Genomic DNA, 26,421 nt, shown 5'->3' with positions numbered 1-26,421 from the left:
TGACATGAGCGCTCCCAGTGAGTCAGAAATCATAGACGCGGACGCAGGAGATAAGGTGGCACTGTATTAGGAAATACCCAAACAAGTGCAGAAGAAATGGACTTCATCTAAGACAGCTGTGAGGCTGTAGATACCCAGTTGCGAGTAAGCAACGTGAGCTCCGAAGAGGAACGATTAAGATCAATCGCCGAAACAGACAAAACAGAGGTTGAACACTGCCAATTCGACATGCCCGAGTGAATGCTATGTTATGCTATTTGTTGTGCGTCAATTAAAAATCGTGTAAAAAACAATAAAGAGGTTTTAAAAAAAAAAGAAACTGAGTTATGGTGGTGTACACAGCTACCCTTGATCTTCTGGTTGGTACCTTTGACTACAGGAGTAAAGTTCACCAATAGCTCCCAACAAATCCTCCTACCCAATTTATGATCACATTTAATCATTTTCATAGTCTCGATCAGGCAGCAGTCAAACACAATGTATATTGTTTCCTTTAATAGCCAATCATCCATAAGTATAGTGGTTTGCGATTCCATGGTGATGGATAAGTCCTCAACACTAGGAAGAGTGAAGTCCACGTTACGAGCACAATCGTGAATCAATAGCAAAGATGCTTCAGTTATTTGTGTGTGTGATATTTCCGATTTGTCCACATGTTTTGGGGAAATTGGGAACATTGGCCCTCAATACAGGTCCAGCAGTAACTGCTGGCATTCAATTCAAATTCCAGTCACTGGACATCTGCATCTCGACACTGAATCTTGCGAGGACCATGCTGAGCCTCAAAATGTAGCTGCTTCCAAGTGACAGCGGTTTGGCAAGCAACATCATTTGTTTGTGTAGTTGTCTGAGTCTTTATGATACACTTCTTCCAGGGCCTCTAATCGGAGAGAAAAAACATGCTTAATTTATAGCACACATACAGAATATATGAATTACAACATGAAGATGTAATATCAATGAAATAACTGATAACCAGCTTATCTGTTAAAAAAAAGCCTGTTATGTACCCTTGTTTTCCGAATTATCCTTGAAATTGGATTTTCCGACCACCAGACCAAGCTGAAAAACAGCATTTTGAAATTGGATCAATCTAGAAATGAGCTCTTCCACTAGGAGAAATCTCTCTGTTGGCTCCCAGTGGCTGCAAAGATCAAGTTCAAGAACCTCTGCATTGCCCACAAGGCCTCCTTCTGGGGCCTGGGACCACAATACCTCCAATTATCTTTTCGGAAGTATCTTCCTACTCAAGCTCTTCGCTCCTCCAACTCCTTGAGGGTCAGTCTCTTTTCCAAGCAACGAATTGGGGGCAGATCTCTCTCTTCGGCTGGCGCATCCCTCTGGAACAGACTCCCTGCCTCTCTGAAACTTGAGCAAAACCATCTCTGGTTCCGGGAGCATCTCAAGGCTTTCCTCATTGCTTCAGCCTTCTCTCTTCCTCTTCCCTGGTGACCTCCTGTCTGATACTGCAATGGGCACCTGGCTACCCTCTGAATCACGGGCCCTGGCCCGGCCCTACCTAGTTGCACCCCTGCACAGCCCCCTGTCAACCCTGCGCTTGCGTCTGTATCTGCATCCCTACAGTCCCCCCTACCTGCACTTATCAAGACATTTGTTGTCTGCACCTAACCTTGCACTGCCACCTGCTGGCCACACTACTTGTTCTTTGATGTTGATCCTGTGTCTTGCACTTGCTCCTCCTCCCCTTCTCCTTGCACTTTTCCTCTTCCCTCTCCCCTGCACTTGCGCATCTCAATGTCACCAGGCCTAGTAAGATCGCTGTCTTGTCCTCTCTTTTTTCCCCCTCCCTTGCCTCATCACACCTTGAAACACTTGTGTATAGGTGCGTTATAAATACCATATCATATACATACATAACAAAATGTCACTATGGAAACCATTCAAACATATTAAATATTACATCACAGTTAAAATGGATGATAACTGATATTTTACAATATCTCATGTATAACTCTTGTCCATGTGCCTCTTCATTTTCGACTGCTTCATTAGTAAATTCCTTGTACATAACAAATTCAAAGAACATTGATTGAATTGTTAAACAATTTAATGTTAAAATCTTTGATTTCACAAAGTAAATCTTGAGAAAGTTGATTTAATAATTGTCGTCCTTACAATATCAGTTAAACTATATAAAAAGATATGGTCAATTGTCTGATTAAAAGTTTTGAATTAGTATTGACATAAAGTCAAACTTGTAACATTTTAAAAAGGCATATTTGAAAACTGTACCTAATAATTTTCGGAGCTGTCGGAGGGAGTTGGTGAAAGATCATCCTGCAAAACATATTGATTAAATTGTGCCCTCTTTAATGCGTTGTAATGTTATTTTGTTTCACTGATTCAATTTTTCGCGAAGCAGCTAAAGCTTATAAATGAAAACATACACCATTCATATAGTGAAAGGGTCTATGTTATTCAGTGACAAAGTACATTTTTCTGAAGGTTTACTTTCATTGTTGCATGTGTTTCTGCGATAGGTTGGTGATGTAATGCTTTGCAATTTGCTAACAGTATTGCAAATTATCCAAAAAATCAGTTATTTCAATGTAAAAAATATTGTTAATCAATAACTATTAGTATAAATCAATACGTTATCACTTCTGATACCTAATCTTCCAGACCAGTTGCAGTAGAAGAATAGTACATTGTTGAAGTTCCAGGCTTCGCCTATATAACAGGAATTGTAATAATAAAGATGTAACATCAAAAAAGAATTACATGTAAAAGATGGTCGATGTTGCCGGGAGGATAGCTCAGGGGTAACACGCTCACCTTGGCAGCAAGATGCCGTGGAGCAACACAGGTTCGATTCCCGTGTCCTAGCTTAGAAACCTCTGGGTATTAAGCACATTATAAATAACCAATTATACAATTATTGATAAAGGAGCCAGTTTGTATCAAAAGCTAATATCATACATAACAATAATCAATATGTTTTCAGTTGAACAAGAACAGATACATATTTTGTATAGTCGCATCTGAAGGAATATTCTATAAAAATGACTTAAAAGGTGAGTGAGGTTGCTGTTGACTCCGGAATAGTGGTTGATGTAGAATGACGGTCCTTTAATAGATGTATATCTTCAGACCATTGTTCAATTGAAAATGGACATTAGTATTATAATTTAGACCACATCAAAAACAATAAAAAGAAATGTGTGTGCAAGTTGCTTGGCCTCACCATTAGGATGTTGGAGGTGTCTGTGGTTTCCTCCATGGTAACAGTCTGTAATTCCATCAGTGCGATCTATGTAAAGATAGACATGGTCATTTTTAAAAAACTGCCCATTTTTAAAGGACTTAATGTGACTGTCTGTTTGGAAAGGCTCTCGTTACACTGAACTGTTCGAGTAGGGATACACTTAGTAATGTGAAGTTCAAAGTGTACAAACCACAGTACATTGTGTCATGAAGGAGACTTGTTTAATAAAATATCAATGGAAATATTCCACAAAAACTAAAAACCGTTCATTAGGTTACCTGTTCACAGACTATTTCAATATATTGAGTGGTCATTTATAAGACATATTATGCAGGCAAATTTAGAAAATGGTGAAATAAATGTTAAAACATCAGCCTCCACAACTCACTTGGGTTAGCTTGTGCTGAAATTCAGTTGGAACTGCATTGGGAACTAATTTGCGAAGGAGTCTGGGGAAATGCTTTTTAGTGCAGTGCGAGTGTTCGTACATATCTTCTGAGTGGATACTGCAGAGACGGAATCAATTGGCCCTCACGTCATCCAAGACATCCTTGGCTCTGCTTTCAATTTCGGACATTGGAAATCCATAGCTCAAAAGCAATTTTCTTATTAAATTTAAATCCTTTAGAAATACATCAAGGACTGTACTCTGACTTTTAGCATGGCTGTTATTAGTGCAACCCAAAACGATACAAGAAGGCATTGTTGGATTGTCCCTATGATATTTTAAAGAAATATAAATAAGTATTACTATTAATAAAGTATCACAGTGAGTAAATCAAACATCATATTCCTTTGATAATAAATAAAATGTACTTTATACAAATTGGCACCAAAGGTAAACATGCATTGAAAACATGCAATACGAAAGATTACATTTGAAAACAATACTCTGTAATGTTATGTGCTAATTACAGAGATAAAAATGCATGGGACGATTGATAATGGTGTAGACTTTTTGAAGAAAATAAAATGAGAATAGGGTGTACATTGAGTATAAAATAAAAGAAAGTGGCCTAGCAGAGAACGTTGACACTACAGAAAACAATTGTAAAAGTTAACTAACCTAACCGTTAATTAGAAGAAAAGATGAGCCAACTCAGCAAGCAAGTTAAAAAGTGCAGAGCTGGCGAAATCCGTTGTCGATCTCACAGATGTTTTCTTGTTAACTCCCACAGTGTTTATAAAGGATTACGGATATGGGTGTACATGTGAATGCCTCACGTGTTTGTTCACACCCACCAGGCCTCTATGACAATGTTTGACCTCCTCAATCCCGCCAGTGCAGCCCCCTTGTGAGCGCACGCCCACAGGTGCGAACTGTCATTGATTGCGGAGGGAGATGGATCTGGATGAGGCGAGTCATATAGGCCCAGGACACAGCCAAAGGACACAGACATACGTTGATTGCAGGGACAGAGTCTTCAAACAGAGTCTGGGGCCACTGATTCTGGGGTGGCCATGTGGATATGGGTGTCCATGCAAAAGAACCCTTTGCGGTTTACATGATATTCGGCACCTTCAGCGTTCCCATAGGGTATAGCGATAGGCCAGTAAACTTGTTAAAGCACACCAATCTTTTACATTAGAATTTCTAAAAACTGTTTAGATTAACTCTTTTTTAATTTTTTTATTTAGTTCGGTAAAGTGGGTGGCAACGACACTACTGTCTGTATAAATCCACGGTATTGTCCGAGGTCACTGGGGAGTTCATCATTAATGGCTTAAACCACTCAGGCATGTATTACTCGTCAAACGCGTAATCCCAGTCTTCCATGAATTCACCATGTAAGGGCACGATATGCCACAAGTATGTACCACCTGTGTAAGAGATACAGAAATAGTTTACTTGAATGAACCAAATAATTGCATTTTTTTGTTTGCACTACTTTGCAAAATGTAAGGCATTGTTATGCTTTCAAAAGTACCTTTTCATGCAAAGTACTGACAGTACTTGTGATTTCAAGTAAGGATGAATTAGAAATGTGAACGCACATTCCAGCAAAAACAGTTTGGGAGATACTTCCAAGTGGAAGAAACGTAATTGTTGGGATGATAAATCTAAAGATGAACACTTTGGTTCTGATTAGAATTAGTAATTTATTCAATTTACAGAAACATTCTTTCGTCAATGATCCATCGAAGTTATATTGAAGTAGGGGAACAACATATTATGTTAGCCATCTCGTTCCTCAAACACACAACATATATAGAGTGAACGTACTTGTTACTTGGATTACAAGGGCGAAGTGTAGCTTGAAGTTCATACGCCAAGCAGCCAGAGTTTTCTCTGCAAGAGCAGTTTTCCACCAGAGTAGGCATAAGCTCACAACGTTGGCAGGTACACCAGGGGGAAACGTGTTCCATGAACCTGGGTTCAGGCTCCGGTGATTGACCATCATGACTTCCATCTGATTCCACATCGTCTTGACTTTTTTCTCTTTCAAGGATTTCCTCTTCTGAATATTCAGGCTCGTACAGGTAGGACTGAATTGTTGCCATAGTTCCTGAATAGTGAAGAAGCACAGAATCAACAGTGAGGTAAATAAAAAAGTTTTTGTTTGTATGCAGTAAAAAAAAGAGGTTTCCTATTAACCTTGAATGTTAAAGAAAGACATGCAAAGAAACAGCCATGTTACAAAAACACATTGTGAAAAGACAAGATTAATAGGCTCAAACTTTAAAAGTTTGCAAGTACACATGTTTTCTTTTAAAACTGAATTTTTTGCTGATGTTTACAACATATTAATGCATGTATCTGTCATCCACATACAGAGTGAAATACAAGTATATACAAAACTGCTTTTTTTTCGTTTCATTCCTGTATATCAGACCTATTGGCCCCTTTCGGTGTCACAGTCTTCTCATTCCTTTTAGCTAAGTAGCAGCGAAATGGGGCCCATATATCTTTGGGCCTGCAAGTGGACCTAACGTATGAGATAAAGCCCTCCTCACATTCATTAATATACATCAAGTCTTTGATCCATGCATGGCCTGTGGGGGGAGCTCGCGCCTTCCAGCTTCTGAGGATATTACATTTAGCTACCGCCCCAGCCACAGTGAGAAGCCTGCGTGTCTTGATGGATACTTTTATTATATATCCTGATTGGTATTTCAGTGGGATGGCGGGAATGTGGGTATCCAGTATACCGCTAAGAGTGGCCGCAACCCCTTCCCAGAATTGATGGATGGCTGGGCATTCCCAGTACATGTGAATGGAGTTACAGTCCAGGGTTTTGCACTTGGGGAAAAGTGCCTGTTTATTCTGAGCGAATTTCGCAATTTCCTTGGGGTGAAGTGTAGATGATTTCGAATTTTGAACTGGACCAGTCTAAGGTTTGCATTGAGGGAAATCGATCTAGTGAGTTGACAGTATCTCGCCCATTGCGTGTCATCTATTGTTATATTTAGATCTCTTTCCCATTTTGTTTTCATCGTATTCCTAGATGGGGAGTGGGATTGTATCAACGTGGATACGCTGCCTTTGAAGCAGTCCTGAGTTCTGATGCTTAGTGTGAATCAGTGGGGGGCCAGTTCGGCCGGGAATGAGGGCCATTTGTGCATGCATGCTGCTTTGAGGCGATGGTATTGCAGTGTGATGGTGGGTCCAAGCCCTATTTTTTCTTGTACCTCCTCCAGTGCTACGAATTTACCACCCGGGAACATGTCTCCAACAGTCAATTCCTTCGAGGGATCCTATACTCTTTGTAGCATTGTGCTAAATGTGAGGGCAATGTCGGGGTAATGCCAGAGGGGAGAAAAGGCACTATATGGTAATGTGCACCCCATCCTATGAAACATCCCGGCCCACGCCTGTACCGTGCAGGCCACTGGATCTACCTCCCTTGTTCCACCACACGACTTAGTAAATAACATGGAGCGTATATCAATGGGTGCGGCTGCATAGTTCACCTGTATATGGGCATATTTTTCTGTATACTGGAACCAGTACCTTGCAAATTGTGCTTGTGCAGCATAATAATAAAGTTCAAAATCCGGGGCAGCCAGGCCACCGTTGTCGTACTTTTCGCATAGCTTAGCCCAGCTCATTCTCACCACCCCCGCCATACAAAGTTGGATGCTAGCTTCTGTAGCCTGACAAAGAATGATTTACCGGGCCAGATCAGGATGTTACTGAATAGGTATAGGAGCTTTGGCACCACTACCATCTTCAGCAGGGCTATGCGGCCAAACACTGAAATCAAGAGTTTGTTCCAGAGATTTAATTTGTTTTCCAGCTGCAAAATGGATGGTTCGTAGTTGGTAGTATATAGGGTATGTCCACAATTATACCCAAGTAGTGAGCGGAGCCCTGGGACCAGCGAAAATCCGCCATAGCATCCAAACGTACAGTCCCCTCTGTCAGCAGGATGATTTCAGACCTGGCTGTGTTGATTTTCTACCCGGAGTATTTAGCGATTTCTTTTCTAACATTACCGGGGTTAAATACATTTCCGGGTCTCTGATGTACAGTAGGGTGTTGTCTGCGTAAAGCGATATCAATTGGGGGGGGTCGCATATCCGGACACCTCAACAAGTATGTCTGTGTCATATGAACGCTGCCATTGTCTCTATAGTGCGGGCAAAGATGAGGGGAGATAATGGGCAACCCTGGCGTGTAGCCCTAGATAGTGAGAAGCCGGGCGATAGGGTATGGTTAGTTTTAATTCTGGCACAGGGATTCTTATAGAGTAGTTGTATAAAGCCCAGGAACTGTGGGCCGAACCCCATCTGCCCCAGCATGGAATACATATACTTCCAAGATACCGAGTCAAATGCTTTCTCAGCATCAAGCGAGATCGCTTTCACCTTTACTTTTGTGTCTAGTTGGGATATTATGGCAAATAACCTACGTAGGTTCAGGGAAGTGGATCTCGTGGGGATGAATCCCGACTGGTCGGGGTGTACCAATTTATTCATATGGGGTAATAGTCTGTTCGCAATCGCTTTAACGAATATTTTTCTGTCTGTGTTTATGAGCAATAAAGGGAGGTAGGATGTGGGTTCGTGTGGAGGCTTATTCGGCTTGAGCAGGACCGTGATGACTGCTTCCCTTATGGACAGGGGTAGTGTTCCTGCTGATAGAGCCTCCTCCCACACATCCATTAATTTAGGGGCCATTTTGGCCATGTAGCATTTATATAAATCTACTGGTAGACCGTTGGGTCCAGGGCCCTTCCATGCTGCCAGGTCGTTGATCGACTGTCGAATTTCATCTAGAGTAAGGGGGAGCTCCAATATTTGCCTTTCCTCATGTTCCAGTTTGGGGAGAGGAAACAATTTAATGTACTGCTCTAGTTCATTTGTTGATACCTGGTCTGTGTTTGTATACAGGGAAGCGTAGAATTCTAGGAAGACGCCATTGATCGCACCGGCCTCAGTATGAACGGTCTCATCGCCTCCAACTATACTTGTGATTGGTTTAATAGTGTGTTCAACTTTAATTATATTGGCCGGTGTTTTACATGCCTTATCCCCTCCACCGTATCTCCTGGCCCTCATCGGGTGGGTAATGTATAGTATTTCCCGGTCTGCAAGACTCCTACATTTCTCTAACTGTTCTTGTAGGGGCACAAGAGTTTTCTCCCCCGGTGAAAGTGCATGTGTGTTTTCAAGGGAGCGCAGAGTAAGTTCTGTGTGGTGTTGTTCCGTTCGAATCGCCCGTAATGTACCATGTGCCCATGACAGTAAATGACCCCTCAGCCAGACCTTGAATGATTCCCATACAGTGGCCACCCGCCCCACTGATCTCATATTGCGGTTGAAATATTCTGTGATATCAACCCTCAGGGGTTCTATGATGGCATCATCTTGTAGCAGGGCCGATGGCATCCTCCAAAGGCGAGGACCCTGTTCCAGGCTAGCCATAGCCGCTTCCATCAGTACCGGTGAGTGGTCCGACAGCGTTCGTGGGAGGATTACACACTCTTTTACATGGGGACTGTATTCTGGGGAACACAGTCAATAGTCTATGTGGGAGCTTGAGTTATGCATTGGGGAATGGAAGGTAAACTCCTCCAAGCTGGGGTGTAACTCTCTCTAAGCACCAAAGAGGGGCAGAAAGGACATACCTTGGAGAATTGCATTTGCCGCTTTGGTAAGCGCCCTGGAGTTTCTAGCAGCTCTATCTATCTGCGGGTTAAAGATTGTGTTGAGATCCACTCCCCAGATGACTTTGGAGTTGCCGAGTGGCGATATCTGATTAATGACTTGCAGGTAAAAGTCAAGGTTGTGCACTTTTGGGCCATATGTATTAACCAGTATAACATCCTGGTTGCTCAGCGAGCTCCATATGATTACATAACGCCCCTCTGTGTCTGCTATAGATTTGGTGAGTTGAAACTCTGTGCATTGGTGTACAAGGATCAACACGCCTCTAGACCGCGTGGAGTAATCAGTACCCACTCGCAGCGGGCCCCAGTCTTGTGCAAACACATTCACCCCCATATGTTTGGCATGTGTTTACTGCAGCATCAGGATATTTACCTTCTGCCTCTTGGCATAAGCCAGGATCTTCCGTGCTTTGATAGGATTGGCCAGCCCACTGATGTAGTGAGGAGCCTAACCATACGGTTCAACCCAGCCGTTCCCATCTAACAACAGTATATGGATAGCAAAACACCATAGTATACACCGTAAGTCTTATTTCCTTTGCAACCATCTGTTTTTATGAATAACCAAACCCCAACTAACCCCCCTCCGCCCGCACAATCCCCCCGACTGGACAGTGTATCCCGATACCAGAACTCCTTTGACTAAAACAGTGGGTGGCACTGTGTGGCCACAACAGGTAGCATCAATACTTTCAACCAATATGAGCCGTAGCATTTGAATCTAGCGGATTTGGGGTTATGCTCTCGTGGACCCATTGAATGTGGGCTCTATGCATCTTGTAGCGAACAGAAACAAGTGTCAGCCGTTTTTAGTTTGAGCCGGAATGTTCTGCTCGATGAATGTCATGGCCTTCAAAGAAATGAGCCTTGCCTGAACGCTGCACACGGAGCTTAGATGGGAACAACATAGGGGATCTTCCTATCTCTGAGCCCACTCTTGACTTGATTATATGTATGCAGGGCAGTCTGCACCCCATTGGAGAAGTCTGCGTAGATGTGGATTCTGGCTGAATCATAAGTTAAAGTACCCTTTTCACGTGACAACTGGAGTATCAAATCCCGGTCATGGTAATTCAATAGGCGAGCGATGATAGTGCATAGCGGGGAACGGGGGTTGCTGGTTTTGGGCAGTGGGCCAAAGATCTATGGGCCCTCTCCACGATGAATTGTGGTGAGAACTGCACCTCCGGTAACATTGTGCGGAGTGCCTCCTCCAGGAACACTTCCATGGACACGTTTATGGACCTCTCGGCTATGCCCACCACCCGAATGTTGTTGTGGCATGGCCTGGACTCCATGTCCTCACATTACCCGCACAGCTTTTAGACTTTCTTTAATGTCCTCAATGTCTTTGCCATGTGCGACAGTCGTGTCTTCCAGTGCACTCACCCTAGACCCTAGTCTCCACCTCAGTGACTCTTGCATTTAACTTCTGCAGGGCGGCTCTTATGGAGGCAGTATTGCTGCCTATATTGTCGAGTTTGCTGTTCACTGCATAAATATATGAGTCCATGTTCGTTTCTGCATGGGCCTCACTCGCTACTGGGGTGTTCTGTTGGTTCCCCTCAGTGTCCTCCGTACTGTTCAAACTTGTGTAGGCATATATGGGGCCACTTTTGTTACCTTTTGTGCCTCGTGTCATGACCTCCCCAGCAGACCTGCTGGCGTTATGGCTGTCTGTTGTGCAGGTCTGTCTGAGACTGTTAACACTACCCTGTGTTGTTCTCACTCTTCTCTCAGACTTGGGGCCTTGGTGTTGTGGGGATAATCCCCCTTTGTAGTGCCTTAGTAGAGGTATCCCAATATGGCATGTGCCCACATGCAATTACTGCTGTGCTCCAGGCATACACAGTGCAGGGCTTCAAGTTTGACAGTTTTGACAACGTGGGGCTGTGTTGTTGTGAAAGCTGGTGACAGCTATGTTTCTCCGGCAGCCCTGACCAGGAGCGCTGTGCTGTTCTTGCTCTTCTCTCACTCTCAGGGCCTTGATGTTGTGGGGACTGTCACCCTCCATAGTGCACTGACAACGCTGTACCAATATGGCGGGTGTCCGCATGTAATGTCTGCTATGCCCCAAGCATTCACAATCTAGGGCTTCAGTTTTGACAGCATGGGCCGTGTTGCTGTACAAGCGGGTGACCGCTGCGTTACTCCTGCAGCCTTCCAACAGCGCAGCCCACGCTCACACGTGGCCGCTGTGGTGGCACAATTACTTTCTTTGCAGGGGACTAGTGTTAGTGGCTTCAATCCGACCCTTTAGCAGAGTGAGTCCGTGTTGTTGTAGAGCAAGTAACCGCAGTGATTTCCCTGGTGGCCTTCAAAGCGCGCTGAGTGTGTCCGCGTGTTATTGCCGGGGGGCTCGCACACGTTCTTTGCAGGATGTTTAGTTTATTAAATAATGTTTGTCCCTCCCCGCCCATTCGCCTCCACTTTGTATGTATGCGACCCCCGGCCCTGTGTGTGCTGCAAAGGGCCCGGTGACTTCGATCAGGGGGGGAGACACAGTCACGTACCTTTCACTGCTGCAGCTTCAGCCACCACGCTGCCAACAGCGGGTCGATTCTTATTTTGGAGGCGATCGTGGGGGGATCGAGCAGCCTCCCCTTGCGTGGAACGGGAAGGCTCTGTGCTGAGTGCCCCACGGCTTTCCACTTGTTTCGACGTAGGTTGCTTCGGATTTGGCGCACAGTCCCCGCAGCGTCTCTGGGGCTGTGCTCTCAAACAAGCTATCGCTTCGGGGGAACCATAGCACAGTTTTTTCTCAAACCCGTTCAGCTGGTGCAGCAGCTCCTTGTCTCTCGTGGCATGCATTTCCAAAAGCCCAAGGCTCAGAAAATCTGAAGGATGTTAATACCAGGATTTATTTTGTTCGGAGCTCAGCATTTAAGCAGCCATCTTCATTGGCGAACCACAGCGCCACCTGCAAGGATACATGTGTCAACATGATTTGGTAAAGCCAGTTGCACATAATATTAGAAATGAAAAGCGGCTACTGAGTTAATTCATTTTAGGCAGTATAAGTACCGGTTCTCAGTGTGTCGTACTTCACAGATAGCTGAACCGAGCAGTAACAAGTCAAGGAAGCTTGAAATGAAATGCACTGACACGAAGGAAAAAGAAACTCCAATGTTGTGTGATCAGAAAGGGTTTGTTGACACTTGTCGAGGAAAGAGGCGTCTTGGCATGTCCATGGAGACGCTTCAATAGATTGCGCACAGAGGACGTTGACATGAGACATGCATTGGCATTGTGAAATGGGGCGTGAGCATCTAGTGATGTCAGCGTTCGGGGCTGGTGATCTGAATTAGTGCTGCAAGGGCACTTGAACTTAGAGCTATGTATCAACGGATAAGATTAGCACAAAATGGTGGTACCCGACCTGTCATTTTCGCAAGTATTAAAGTGAGAAAAACTCGGACAAGTTGCATTGGAATTTATTTAAAGAATGATTGATGTAGGATCTAAAATACATGCTAGATCGATTGGGCCAATAAAATATCTGTCCGAACTACCCCTTTAATGATTAATGTTGAGCACCCTGTCGATTCTGTATTTTTGTTGAAGGCGGTCATCTTGATTATACAGCATTTTTCCACAAAAATGGGGTCTTACTCCACCTCCAGGTCAAGCAATTCTGTGAGCCAGTTGGTGACAAAGTTCATGGGGTTGGCTCCCTCAGCATAGGGGGGAGACCTATCACCCTAATTCGCTTAGTTTTTGTCATATTTTCCAAATATTCGAGTCTTGATTCCATCACCTTGTTGCCCTTAACGACTGCTTCTACTTCCTTGCCCATTTTCAGGACCATAGGGAGCATTTGTTTGTATTACTGGACCACCCTGATAGTTTTCTGCTCGAGCGCTTAGGTTCTTGTGTCCAGCTGCACCACTTTTTGATTCAATTTGTCAAACTTGTTATTGTAACAAATCATTGGATGTCACCACTTCTCCACAGGGGGAACCCCTTCCCATGAGGCCAGGGAGGTGAGGCAGCTACACGATAGTCCCCCTGGTGGTGGTATAGTGAGGGTGGATCTCATGCGGAGGGACTCCCCTCCTAAGGAGAAGGACGACCATCTAAGATGTAGCCCTTTTAGGAACATCACCTCCCAACCCCACACACACTCTAGCCTCTTCTTCCTCTGCTAATCTCTTTGCAGAGACTAAGTCTATGTGTTTTTGTAAAGTAGACTACTGCAACACCCTGGAAAGTACTGAGAGAAAGAAGAATATCAGGAACATAGCTAACCCAAGTACTGCAACGAGGTGGGACACAGGAGCAAAGAAGAACAATGCTAAGAAGGAACTGCAACGGTATAGACTTTCACGCAGGCATGGTCCCATTTACGTGATAAAGACCAAAGAAGGACTGCCTGAAAGGAAGACTAGCCAACCAGGATGAGAGACCGTGAAGCCGGGAAGCACGAAGGAGACGCAGAGAAGGCTAGGAAAGAGCAGAGAGCAGTCCGCTCCTGGAGTCAAGAGGACAATGGGACTCCTTCACCCGACGGCGTCCAGACAGTACCGGGAGGCTGGCGGACAGTGACGTAAACGCAAGAAGCAATGACCATATTGCCACTCCAAGGGAGATCCGCAAGGCAAAGGACCTGGGACGTGGAGAAGCCCACACAACACTCAGAGCAGGAGAAGGACCACGAAAAGTATTGGCCATGCATCCCAGGTACACACAAGGTAACGGGGGAGGCCCAGGACCGGTCGGGGCCAAAAGGTGCAAGGGGCACAACCATGTAACGAGATTACGAGCAGGGCGGTTTTTCTTTGTGTCAGTATTTGGCAAGCGAGGCAGCCAAGGAGACATAACAAGAGGGGGAGAGAAACCGGTGTACAGGACTCAACCCAATAGAGTGATACAAGTCATCTTCCTTTTGGCAGTACTTGACAGGGAAGTGAACCAAGTCCAAGCCATGAGTGGCAAGGGTGGGTGAGAGCTTATGAGCATTGTGCCCCAGATCCCCACTCCAGTGAATCCAGGCGGTCTGAGTTACATCTCCCGCCAACGGCAACGAGTCACCTCCCACAGTGGGTCACAGCACGAAGGCTCCCCGCTGTGTTCAACCTTCTGGATGGTCAAGCAGTGCTCCCGTCAATGGCACCGGCACCCAACAAAGCACAAAATCCCTCCAGCAACTGCAGACCGCATCAACGGTCGAGTGCATCTCCCACAGTACAGCAAAGTCAGCGGGCCGAGGAGCAGCAAGCCTGCTCACATTTAAATAAAATAATAATAAGACCTCATCTGCAGCACCTGCAACGTCCACAACACGACACACGTGGTGCCAGAACTGCAACATAGGACAGATACTAGCAACATCCACCCAGAACAGTGTCAGAACACCGGAGCACATGGGCCACCCCATTTTGGCCCAGAAACGTCGTTCCACCAAGCCACAAGCATATCAATCTCACAGAATACCCGCCATCTGATCACATAACAAGGTAAATCGGTGGCAGTAGACATATCTATATAAATATTTCAAGAAATCACAGCACTGAGCAACTATTTGGTGAAACACACAGGCAGCCCAAATGTTTGATAATGAATCATTAACCATCCCGCTGACACCAACTCAAACACTCCCTGCCAGGATGCATGACAGCCTCATAACTCAGTTGCCCACACACTTCGACCTCACAGACTCCAGCACATTAGGCCCATGCTGGAAGAGGTGGCTGATAGACTTTGAAGTATGCTGAAAAGTCATCGGCCCGGTGGATGAAGAGAAAAAACACAGCCTACTAACGTTCTCGATTGACTCGAATGTCAGGGACATTGTAGACGAGCTCCCTGCAAGTGCCACTGACACCTATGCAAGCCTAAAATCCACACTTACAGACTATTTCACGCCACACACCAACGTGGACTACGAGACACACATCTTTCATACAACCAAGCAAACAAAAGGGGAGAACATGGACGCTTTTGTGTTGCGTTTAAGACTTAAGATGAAGCATTGCGACTTCAATAATTACTCCGACGAAGAAGCACCACGCTCACAAATCATAGTAGGGTGTGAGAGAGTGGACTCCAGGAAAAGACTCCTACAAAAACCAAGCAACCTGGAAGACATCCAGCGTCTAGCTCACTCAGATGCCCATGTGGAACGTTTGGATGACATTAAGATCACTCACGGCAAACATGAGAGCGTCAACAAACTGGAAGGGGCCACAAAAGGGAATGCCGAGCCATTCTGGTATCGTTGTGGCCATGAGTACCCGCGCAAAGGACAATGCCTCGCCATGTGTCAACAATGTGCAGCCTGTGGAGGAGACAACCACTACAAGACAGTATGCAACATATACTGCAGCAAAATGAGAGGTCAAGGAGGGGGCGGAAAACCGTTTCAAGGCAAGGAATCAAGGCCATAAAGTCCACCCCAAGCATCCAAACAAGTGCACAAAGCCCATCAACACTGGCACAAAGAAGAGAGGTTGGACAGGAGATGGGAACGACCCTCAGGAGAGTGGAGAGACAGCCGACCACCCACTTCCAGACCAAGAAGGAGGCCCAGAAGGTATGTCAGATACTGTAACGCTCACCTGATTCTCGCAGAGGCGCCGGTCTTGACTGGGCGACTACCGTATCTTCAAAGGTGATGTGTAGCACCCGGTTGGCTCTTTGGGCTGGACCTCTGTGCACTGTATGCCTGACGTGTAGAGTAAGATGTCTGCAGATAGAAAATATGGAGTTAATGAACTGGGGTTATTGGGGTGTCCCTATCTCTTTCCTCTTCTCCTCTCCTGTAGACCCCCAAAGGTTAACGCTCTCACCTTAGGTAAGTGAATGCCGAGCTCTCCATCTGCCTCGGGGCAGGGTGGTGTAACCAGTTTCTTCACTGGATAGGTAGCGCAGGCCTCTTGACTTCAGAGGACTGCTGTCCGTCGTTTACTGCACGAACGGTAAGTTTCGAGTCATTCAAATGTCTTTAAAGTCTTTAGTAATGATGTCTCTTGTTTTGCAGGGTTCCGGCGATGGCGGATGACGGGCTGAAGTGAGTTGAAGATGGAGCCCGTGTGATGAATAGAAGCGCCTGGAAGCACGTAAGTAAGCGCTTGTTGCCTGCTTCACTATGCGCTCTAACTGTCTTTTTATTTTGCAGGTACGAGTTCGGAGCGGCTGCAGGGTGCCGGAATACCCACTGGATTAGATGTGGAAAGGAGTAATGGCACGTAAGTATTAAAGTTCCCCAATGTCTTTAAACGCACCTTGTTTTGTCTTTCAGATGCGGGATGCAGCGCCGAAGGCCTCCGGAGCGTGCGAAGAGTTGGTAAACTTTTGCCTTTCAGATGCTGGAATGCTAACCTGTTCTTTCTTGTCTTTATAGGTGTTGCTGAAGACTGGATTCAGGATGTAAGCCTTTGCCTTTCAGATGCCGGAATGCTAACCTGTTCTTTCTTGTCTTTATAGGTGTTGCTGAAGACTGGATTCAGGATGGTAAGCCTTTTTCCTTAGGCCCAGGACCGGATGCAGAAGACACGATGAGCGTTCTGCTGCAGAGGTTGCAGAATAACGCAAAGCAAGATTCAACCACCGGGTGTGGTTTAAATAGCCTCCTGTAGTGCTTAGGTGTCTCCTTCCACAGCCACGCCTAAGTAAGAAAAGAGTTCCTGGTAAGAAAAGAGTTCCTGCCTTCCAGAAGAGTTCCAGTGTTCTGAATCTAGGGAGTGGCTCCAGCCCCACCCAACAGGAAAAGTAGTTCCAAACAGAAGAGGATCAGAGGCTCAACTGGCAGGCAAGTAAGCAGCATGGTCTGCTGAAGGTAAGTCCACCCAAGCATTATGAGCCCGGCGCTTCCAGCGCTGGGACTGGGCATATTTATGAGCCTGGTGCCACTGGCGCCAGGACTGGGTCCAAAAGGTCCCAATTGGGACTGGTTGGCACTCGGAACCTGGGTTATGGATCTGCTTCCAAGGGAGTTGGGAAAACTCTGACCTTTTGGAAGCAGAGATCATGACAGTACCCCCCCTCAAGGCCCCTCCCAAACCGGGCTTCTCCGGGGGTTTTGGCTTGTCAGGAAATGTTCGGTGAAATCTTTTGATTAGGCGAGGAGCGTGGACATATTCAGCAGGTTCCCAGGATCTCTCTTGGGGGCCGTAGCCTTTCCAGTCAATTAGGTAGAATAGTTTAGATTTGGAGATCTTGGAGTCCAGAATGCTTTTGACTTCAAACTCGAGTTCTCCATCCACTAGGATAGGTTTTGGAGATTTGGTTAGTCGGGTTTGAGGTTGCACGGGTTTTAATAGAGAGACGTGGAAGACCGGATGTATCTTCATGTGCGGGGGAAAGTCCAACTTGACCGCTACTGGGTTTACTATGGTAGTGATGGAATAGGGACCAAGGTATCTTGGGTTGAATGTGCGTGGCCCTTTTAGAGATAGATATTTGGTGGATAACCAGACTTGATCCCCTACTTGATAGTGAGGGGCTTCCTTCCGATGTTGATCTGCTCCTTTCTTGTATTGTTCTTTAGCCCTTTGAAGGTGAGAAACAGCTTCCTTAAAGGCTTGGGTGATTGTAGAATGCAGGTAGTCTACTGCTGGTGTTTCAAGATCTTGGAGGGGATCCAACTCCGAGGTTCGAGGGTGACTGCCGTACAAAAGAAAAAACGGGGTTTTCCCTGTTCCCGAATGGACAGAGTTATTGTAGGCATACTCGGCTATCCAAAGGATATCTTTCCAAGTTTTTTCAGTTTGTTGCAGCATGCAGCGTAAATACTGTTCCAGAGTTTGATTGGTCCTCTCGGTTTGTCCGTCGGTCTGAGGGTGGTGACTGGTCGATAGTCTCACATCAATTTGAGCCGACCGACAGCAACTTCGCCAAAAATGAGAAATAAATTGACTACCTCGATCCGAAATTAGAACCGAAGGAAAACCGTGCAGTCGGACGATGTTTTCGAGAAATTCTCGGGCCAGAGTTGCTGCTGTTGGCAAGCCTTTGAGCAGAATGAAATGCGCCATCTTGGAGAATAAGTCCACGATTACTAGAATCGTATTGTATCCGGAGCATGGAGGTAGATCGGTGATGAAGTCCATAGAAAGCGTATGCCAAGGGCGAGGTGGGATGTCAATAGGGCGTAAGAGGCCTGCTGGTCTTTCCTTTTGACTCTTGTTTTGGGCGCATACTCCACAGGACATTATAAAGTCTCTGATATCTTTTTTCCAAGACGGCCACCAGAAGTAGCGCTTGATCTTTTCTGAGGTCTTGGCTATACCGGGATGACCTTCCATTAAAGAGTCGTGATAACAAGAGATTACTTTTTTCTGTAAATCTGTGCTGGGTAGGTATAATCGTTCTTGGAAATACAATAAGTTGTCCTTTACTGCAAAGTCCTTTCCCTGCAGATGCCAATTCTGTATGTCTGCTGGAGTTACAAGTTGCCTGGCTTTATCCTTAACTTCCTCTATGGATTCTGTGGCGATTACACCCAGAATTCTTTGTTCGCGAATGATTGGTACAGGTTTAGGGTTGACCAAGTGTTCTTCCACTCCCATCCGAGAAAGGGCATCGGCTTTACCGTTCTTTGTACCAGGTCGATAGGTAATTATGAAGTCAAACTCGGCAAAGAATAATGCCCAACGGAGTTGTCTAGAGGATTGGGCTTTTGCGGTCTTCAAATATTGCAGGTTTCGGTGATCCGTAATCACAGTAACGGTGTGTCGGGCCCCCAGCAGATAATGCCGCCAAGCCTTAAAGGCAGACTTGATAGCCAGAAGTTCCTTGTCAGTAATCGTGTAATTGATTTCAGGAGGCGAGAATTTGCGGGACCAAAATGCCACGGGATGCAAATGATTGGTTACCGGGTCCTTTTGTGATAGAACTGCCCCCATGGCAAGGCTTGAAGCATCAGTTTCCACGATGTAGGGGAGTTCGGGGCGAGGGTGTTTTAAGATTGGTGCAGAGATAAATTTAGTCTTCAAATCCTGGAAAGCTTGTTCCGCCTCGGTAGACCATTCAAAACGTTTGTTTTTCTTTAACAAGGCAGTGATGGGCTGGACTATTCGAGAGAATTCGGGGATAAACCTGCGGTAAAAGTTAGCGAAGCCTAACATGCTTTGCACACCTTTTACGGAGGATGGTGATGGCCATTTGAGAACTGCATCGACCTTCTTTGAATCCATACGCACTCCGCCAGGTGATAATATGAATCCCAAGAATTCAACTTCAGTCACGTTGAAAACACATTTTTCCAACTTAGCGAAAAGTTTGTGTTGACGCAATCGTTCGAGGACCATTTTCACGTGTTTCCGATGTTCAGATTCCGATGAAGAATAAACGAGGATGTCGTCAATGTAAACAACAACACATACATCTATGAGCTCTCTGAGGACATCGTTCATAAAATATTGAAAGGCGGCCGGGGCATTGCAAAGTCCGAAGGGCATGACCTGATATTCAAATAGCCCATACTTGGTGCGGAAGGCCGTCTTCCATTCATCGCCCTCTTTTACTCGTACCAAGTGGTAAGCTCCTCTAAGATCCAGCTTTGTATATATGCATGCTTTTCTGACTTGGTCCAGGAGTTCAGGGATCAAAGGTAACGGATATCTATTCTTAACGGTGATCTGGTTCAGGGAGCGATAATCGATACAAGTTCTAAGGTCTCCTTCCTTTTTTGGAACGAAGAACAAAGCTGAAGAAGCAGGGGACTTGGAAGGACGAATAAACCCATTTGCCAGGTATTGATCCAGGTATTGTCGAAGGTGAAGGTTCTCAGGCTCGGTGAGGGCATAAATTCTACTACAAGGAGGAGTAGATCCAGGTATCAGGTCTATCTGGCAGTCATAAGACCTATGAGGAGGTAGAGAGTTAGCCTGATCCTTCCGGAAAACATCTTGGTATTCTAGGTATTCGGGAGGTAACTGGGGAGTCTCTGAAGAAATTGCGGCCAGTGCAACACCAGGTGGAGGGTGACAAGTAGAGACACATTCTGGAAACTGGACCGTTCTTGCTCGCCAATCGATCAGAGGATTGTGTTTCTCTAACCAAGGTATTCCTAGAATAATCTGAAACTGAGGGGCCTTGATCACATCGAACACGATCTTCTCATGGTGTCCATCTTGACTTACTAGCGTCACCTCTTGAGTGGTATGCGTTACTGGCCCGGAGGCTATCTCCGTACCATCCACCGTAGTAATGACGTCCTTTACAGCCTTGGGACAAAGAGTTAGATTCATCCTCAAAACCATTTCATGATCCACATAATTGCCGATGGCACCGCTGTCGACGTAAGCTTCAATTGCATGTAATCGATCCGGATTATCAGGGCTAATGAGGACCATAGGTATCACGAAATGCGAGGTCACGGAACTGGTTTTCACGCTCGGCAAGAGGACCTCTATTCTTGTCGGGCGAGGTCGTTTCCCTGCTCAGAGTTTGTAACTTTGGTAACTGCAGCGCCTACTGCCTTCTTGGCAGGTTTCACCGGACAGTCTCGAAGAAAGTGCCCTGAGTTTCCGCAATATAGGCATAATTGCAACTGCTTCCTCCTTTCCCGCTCCCTTTGTGTTAGAGGACCTTTCAGACCCCCTATTTGCATGGGTTCCCCGGAGTCTACTCCTTTGGAAGGAGTTGGCGGTTTGGAAAATACTCGAGCATCAAACTTGGAACGATCGGCCTTCCTGTTCTGCAGCCTGTGATCTATTTGAACGACCAAGTCTATATAATCCGAACAGTCTTGTGGGGGATTCACTACTTGGGCTAAAACGTCTTTGAGCTCTCCACGTAGACCTCTATAAAACAGCGTAATCCTTTTGTCCTCAGGCCATTGAGTTTCCACTATTAGTCTATTGAAAGATGCAATATAAGCCAAAAGGTCTTGATTACCCTGTCGCAACGAAAGAAGCTCATTGTCCAAGGCCTGCCCCTGTGAATGTCTTGCGAACAGTTTTTCCATACTAAGCTGAAAGGCTTGAAAATCATGGAGAACCGGATCATCTTGATTAACAAGAGGGATCGACCAGTCTGCCGCATTGCCACTAAGGTACGAAAGTACAAAAGCTACTTTTGCTTGATCAGTTGGAAAGGCTGCATTGATACATACTGCAAACCTCTTTGGGTCACCAGAAAATCGTTCGGGCGGAGCCAGAGGTACATTCCCAGGTAGGTTGATCTGCACTGGATTCATAGAGGATGTTGAAGGAAGATTTGCCCCTGATGCGGGTAACGGGGTCTGTCCGGCTTGTGACTGTAGCACTTGTCTAGCAAGATTGTCTGTTCTCTCCTTGGAAATAATTAGTTCCCTTCTTAGAGCATTCGTTTCCTGACGAGCTGCATGCACTTCTGCCCTTAGTTCCCCAAGTAACCGGGCTAGGGGGTCAGTATCCGAGGTTTCCATAGCGCCTGGGCGAGAGTTTTGCGGTAGGCTTTGCGTTCTGTAACGCTCACCTGATTCTCGCAGAGGCGCCGGTCTTGACTGGGCGACTACCGTATCTTCAAAGGTGATGTGTAGCACCCGGTTGGCTCTTTGGGCTGGACCTCTGTGCACTGTATGCCTGACGTGTAGAGTAAGATGTCTGCAGATAGAAAATATGGGGTTAATGAACTGGGGTTATTGGGGTGTCCCTATCTCTTTCCTCTTCTCCTCTCCTGTAGACCCCCAAAGGTTAACGCTCTCACCTTAGGTAAGTGAATGCCGAGCTCTCCATCTGCCTCGGGGCAGGGTGCTGTAACCAGTTTCTTCACTGGATAGGTAGCGCAGGCCTCTTGACTTCAGAGGACTGCTGTCCGTCGTTTACTGCACGAACGGTAAGTTTCGAGTCATTCAAATGTCTTTAAAGTCTTTAGTAATGATGTCTCTTGTTTTGCAGGGTTCCGGCGATGGCGGATGACGGGCTGAAGTGAGTTGAAGATGGAGCCCGTGTGATGAATAGAAGCGCCTGGAAGCACGTAAGTAAGCGCTTGTTGCCTGCTTCACTATGCGCTCTAACTGTCTTTTTATTTTGCAGGTACGAGTTCGGAGCGGCTGCAGGGTGCCGGAATACCCACTGGATTAGATGTGGAAAGGAGTAATGGCACGTAAGTATTAAAGTTCCCCAATGTCTTTAAACGCACCTTGTTTTGTCTTTCAGATGCGGGATGCAGCGCCGAAGGCCTCCGGAGCGTGCGAAGAGTTGGTAAACTTTTGCCTTTCAGATGCTGGAATGCTAACCTGTTCTTTCTTGTCTTTATAGGTGTTGCTGAAGACTGGATTCAGGATGGTAAGCCTTTGCCTTTCAGATGCCGGAATGCTAACCTGTTCTTTCTTGTCTTTATAGGTGTTGCTGAAGACTGGATTCAGGATGGTAAGCCTTTTTCCTTAGGCCCAGGACCGGATGCAGAAGACACGATGAGCGTTCTGCTGCAGAGGTTGCAGAATAACGCAAAGCAAGATTCAACCACCAGGTGTGGTTTAAATAGCCTCCTGTAGTGCTTAGGTGTCTCCTTCCACAGCCACGCCTAAGTAAGAAAAGAGTTCCTGGTAAGAAAAGAGTTCCTGCCTTCCAGAAGAGTTCCAGTGTTCTGAATCTAGGGAGTGGCTCCAGCCCCACCCAACAGGAAAAGTAGTTCCAAACAGAAGAGGATCAGAGGCTCAACTGGCAGGCAAGTAAGCAGCATGGTCTGCTGAAGGTAAGTCCACCCAAGCATTATGAGCCCGGCGCTTCCAGCGCTGGGACTGGGCATATTTATGAGCCTGGTGCCACTGGCGCCAGGACTGGGTCCAAAAGGTCCCAATTGGGACTGGTTGGCACTCGGAACCTGGGTTATGGATCTGCTTCCAAGGGAGTTGGGAAAACCCTGACCTTTTGGAAGCAGAGATCATGACAGATACCTGGTCGAACACTCTCCGTCCGACAGTGGTTCGAGTATTTCCTCGGAAGAAACCTCACGAAGACATGAGAAGCCACGGGAAGAACCGCAGAGAAAAGGCTATCTATATGCGTTGGGCAACCGGACTGCTAAAGAGCACAGTCCAACTTTGATAATACAAATTAACAAGACAGCTGCTGAGTTCCTGGTGGATACGCCTGTGGCCCGCGAAATCACCAATCTACCCGTATGGCTCTAAGACGCCCCTACCATGCAAAGGCTACTTCACAGCATCATGTAGCTATAAAGGACAATCCAAGGAAATCCCCATGCATGTTCTGGAAGCTGCCACCGAGAGCGGATGCATCTGTCATGGCCACTGGGCAGGAGCCCAGTGCTTCACTTCATTCAGGTTCCCAATGAACACAGTCTTGGCGCCTAAGACACCAAGCTCATTTCAAAGTGTGCATGGCACACAGAACACCAAAGGCACGTGCAGCAATGCCAGGCGGGGCCCTATTATCACAGGGAAGGCACATGTAGAAGACCGAAGGAGGAGCAAGGTGTGGCCACAGGGCGGGGCCTAAGGGGAGTGGCTGGGGCCAGGCTATATAAGCCGGCCCCACCCGCATACTGGCGCTTTGCGTCAGTTTGCTGAATGCAGCGTAACGCCGTGCAGAAGACTCTTACCTGATTCAGCATGTGCTACTTCAGTCTCCGGAACCCTCCAGCACCTACCTGGATCAACACATGCATCTCCAGTCTCCGGATACCTCGACTATCTTACCAGGAATTAGCCACACCATCGCAGGAAACACAGCCATCTGTTCCACACTTTGCAGTCGCTGCGCACGCCTTACCTGAAGCCACACCATCACCGGAAGCACTGCCATCAGCTTCCACTCTGCAGTCAGTGTGCACACCTTACCTAAGGCCACACTATCGCTGGAAGCGATGTCATCTGCTCCCGACTCTGCCGCAGTTGCCTTCATCTTATCTGTCTTCCGGAATCCTCTGCAGGTACCGCCCAGCATCCTTACTTGTTCCGAATTCCACCAACAGGGGGCCTTCACCGGATGCAGCCTCCATGCGGATCTTCATCTCCAGCAGCCAGTAGGAATCGGACACCGCTCTCTGGCCATCACCGACCTGCCGCGCCTGCAAAGAGAATAAGAGACACAAGGTGAGCGGTCACATAGACTTTGACTCGCTAAAGCGTCACTACTTACGATCTTGGTGCAGCTTCTGCAACTGACTACTTACCAGTGGTGGGGGCATCCGGAGCAGACTCTTTTCTCCCTCACGTGCTCCTGGGTCATCTTCATCACTACAGGGGAGAGAGAACAATATACCGTTATGAACAATATTCTTTGGGACAGTATTGTTACAAGAATACGAACAATAATCATAATCACAAAAGACTTACTGTCAAGACAGAATGGTCGCAGCCGGTCTGGACCTCTGCAATTTGGACTAGTGACGCAACTAGGTCTATCCGTAGCACCCCTGCTGAAGAAAAGCAGGACGGAGAGCTCATCCTTACATACAAACAGGTGAGCTTGCATGGGTAAACTTCTACGCACTACATTTTGGCACGAAAGGGCAGAGGGGAACTACGACTCTACCACGCTTTCCTCACTGCCTCTCATCTTATCACAGGAACAGGTTCAGCCTTCTGGACCCACGGAAAGACAGCAGTTGGGGGAGAGAAGCGCCCTGAGGGAGCCAACTCTGGGGAGGGCTCCAACCGTTCCCCAACGCCCCCACAGAGACCAGGTGAGCATAACAGCATCTTAAACTATAAAGCCGCAATCGACATGGGCCTCATCCACGTCCTTTACAGATTTATGGCACACAAATACCTGGATCCCACAGCAAACATTGAACAGATGTTCCCCACACTCTTCAAAGGACTGGGAAAATTAAAAGGACACCAAATAGAACTGCACATTGACACAAAGATCAACCCAGTAGCACAACAATACAGGGGAGTCCCCATAAACATACAAAAAGAGGTGGAACAAGAACTAACAAAGCTATTCAAAGCAGACATCATTGAGCCAGCAGAAGGCCCCATGCCGTGGGTATCCCCCATAGTGCCTGTACCCAAGAAGGACTCGACGGATATCCGCATCTGCGTGGACATGCAGCGGCCAAATGAGGCCATACTCCGTGAACGCCACCAAGCCCCACGCATCACGGACATGGTGCACCTCCTAAAAGGGGCAACAACTTTCTCCAAGCTAGACCTCAACAAGGGGTACCATCAGCTGGAGCTCAAAAAAACTTCCTGATACATCACCACATTCGCCACCCACCTGGGTTTATATAGGTACAAGCGCCTCAGTGTTGGTCTCACCAGCGGATGAAATATTTCAGTCTGAGATCCACAATGTTATTAAGCATATACCCAACTGCCTGAACTACAGTGATGATATCCTGGTGTTCGGGCAAACCCAAGAACAACATGACAACACACTCATGAGAGTGTGCATGGCCCTGGAGGAGGTCCACCTCACCATGAACAAGGAAACAGACACTTCATTTCTTTGGCTACATATTTTCCTCCACAGAATGACACCGGATCCAGAAAAGGTCAGGGCTCTCACTGTCACGCAAAACCATCCAACTCCACGACAGACCTACGGTCATTTCTTGGACTAGCAAGTTATTGTACACGCTACATAAGAGACTTTGTATCTGTCAGTGAGCCTCTCAGGGCACTCCCCAAGCAAAACGCAGAATTCAAGTGGATGGAAAAATGTGAGCAGGTGTTCCAGTTAATGAAGCAGCGCATATCCGATGCCCAGAGCATGGCGTACTTCAATCCAAGGAAAACCACAGAACTGGTGGTGGATGCAAGCACTGTGGGTCTTGGGGCCATCCTGACCCAAATAGACGAGAGAGAGAACCAGGCAAAACACATTGTGTCCTATGCCAGTAGAAGCCTGTCCAAGACCGAACAAGCTTATTCACAGGCCAAAAAGGAAGGATTAGCGGTAATGTGGGCCAGTGAGCATTTCCACCTATTCCTATATGGGAAACCCTTTACAATTGTCACCGATCGCCAGGCGTTGATGTTTATCTACGGGAATCCGCAAGCCAAGATGTTGCTGCGCATAGCGAGATGGGCACTGAGACTGCAGGACTATCACTTCAATATAATACACAGGCCTGGGAAAGAGCACAACCCAGCTGATTTTCTGTCACGGCACCCCTGCAAGGAGTCCCAGCCATCTTCATACATCGCTGACCAATATATCCGCTATGTGATACACA

This window comes from Ambystoma mexicanum, chromosome 4p, assembly GCF_040938575.1.
Source record: "Ambystoma mexicanum isolate Mex_15411 chromosome 4p, UKY_AmexF1_1, whole genome shotgun sequence".
Taxonomy (NCBI): Eukaryota; Metazoa; Chordata; class Amphibia; order Caudata; family Ambystomatidae; genus Ambystoma; species Ambystoma mexicanum.
The sequence above is the reverse complement of the archived record's forward strand: the minus strand, read 5'-3'. Positions refer to the sequence as shown.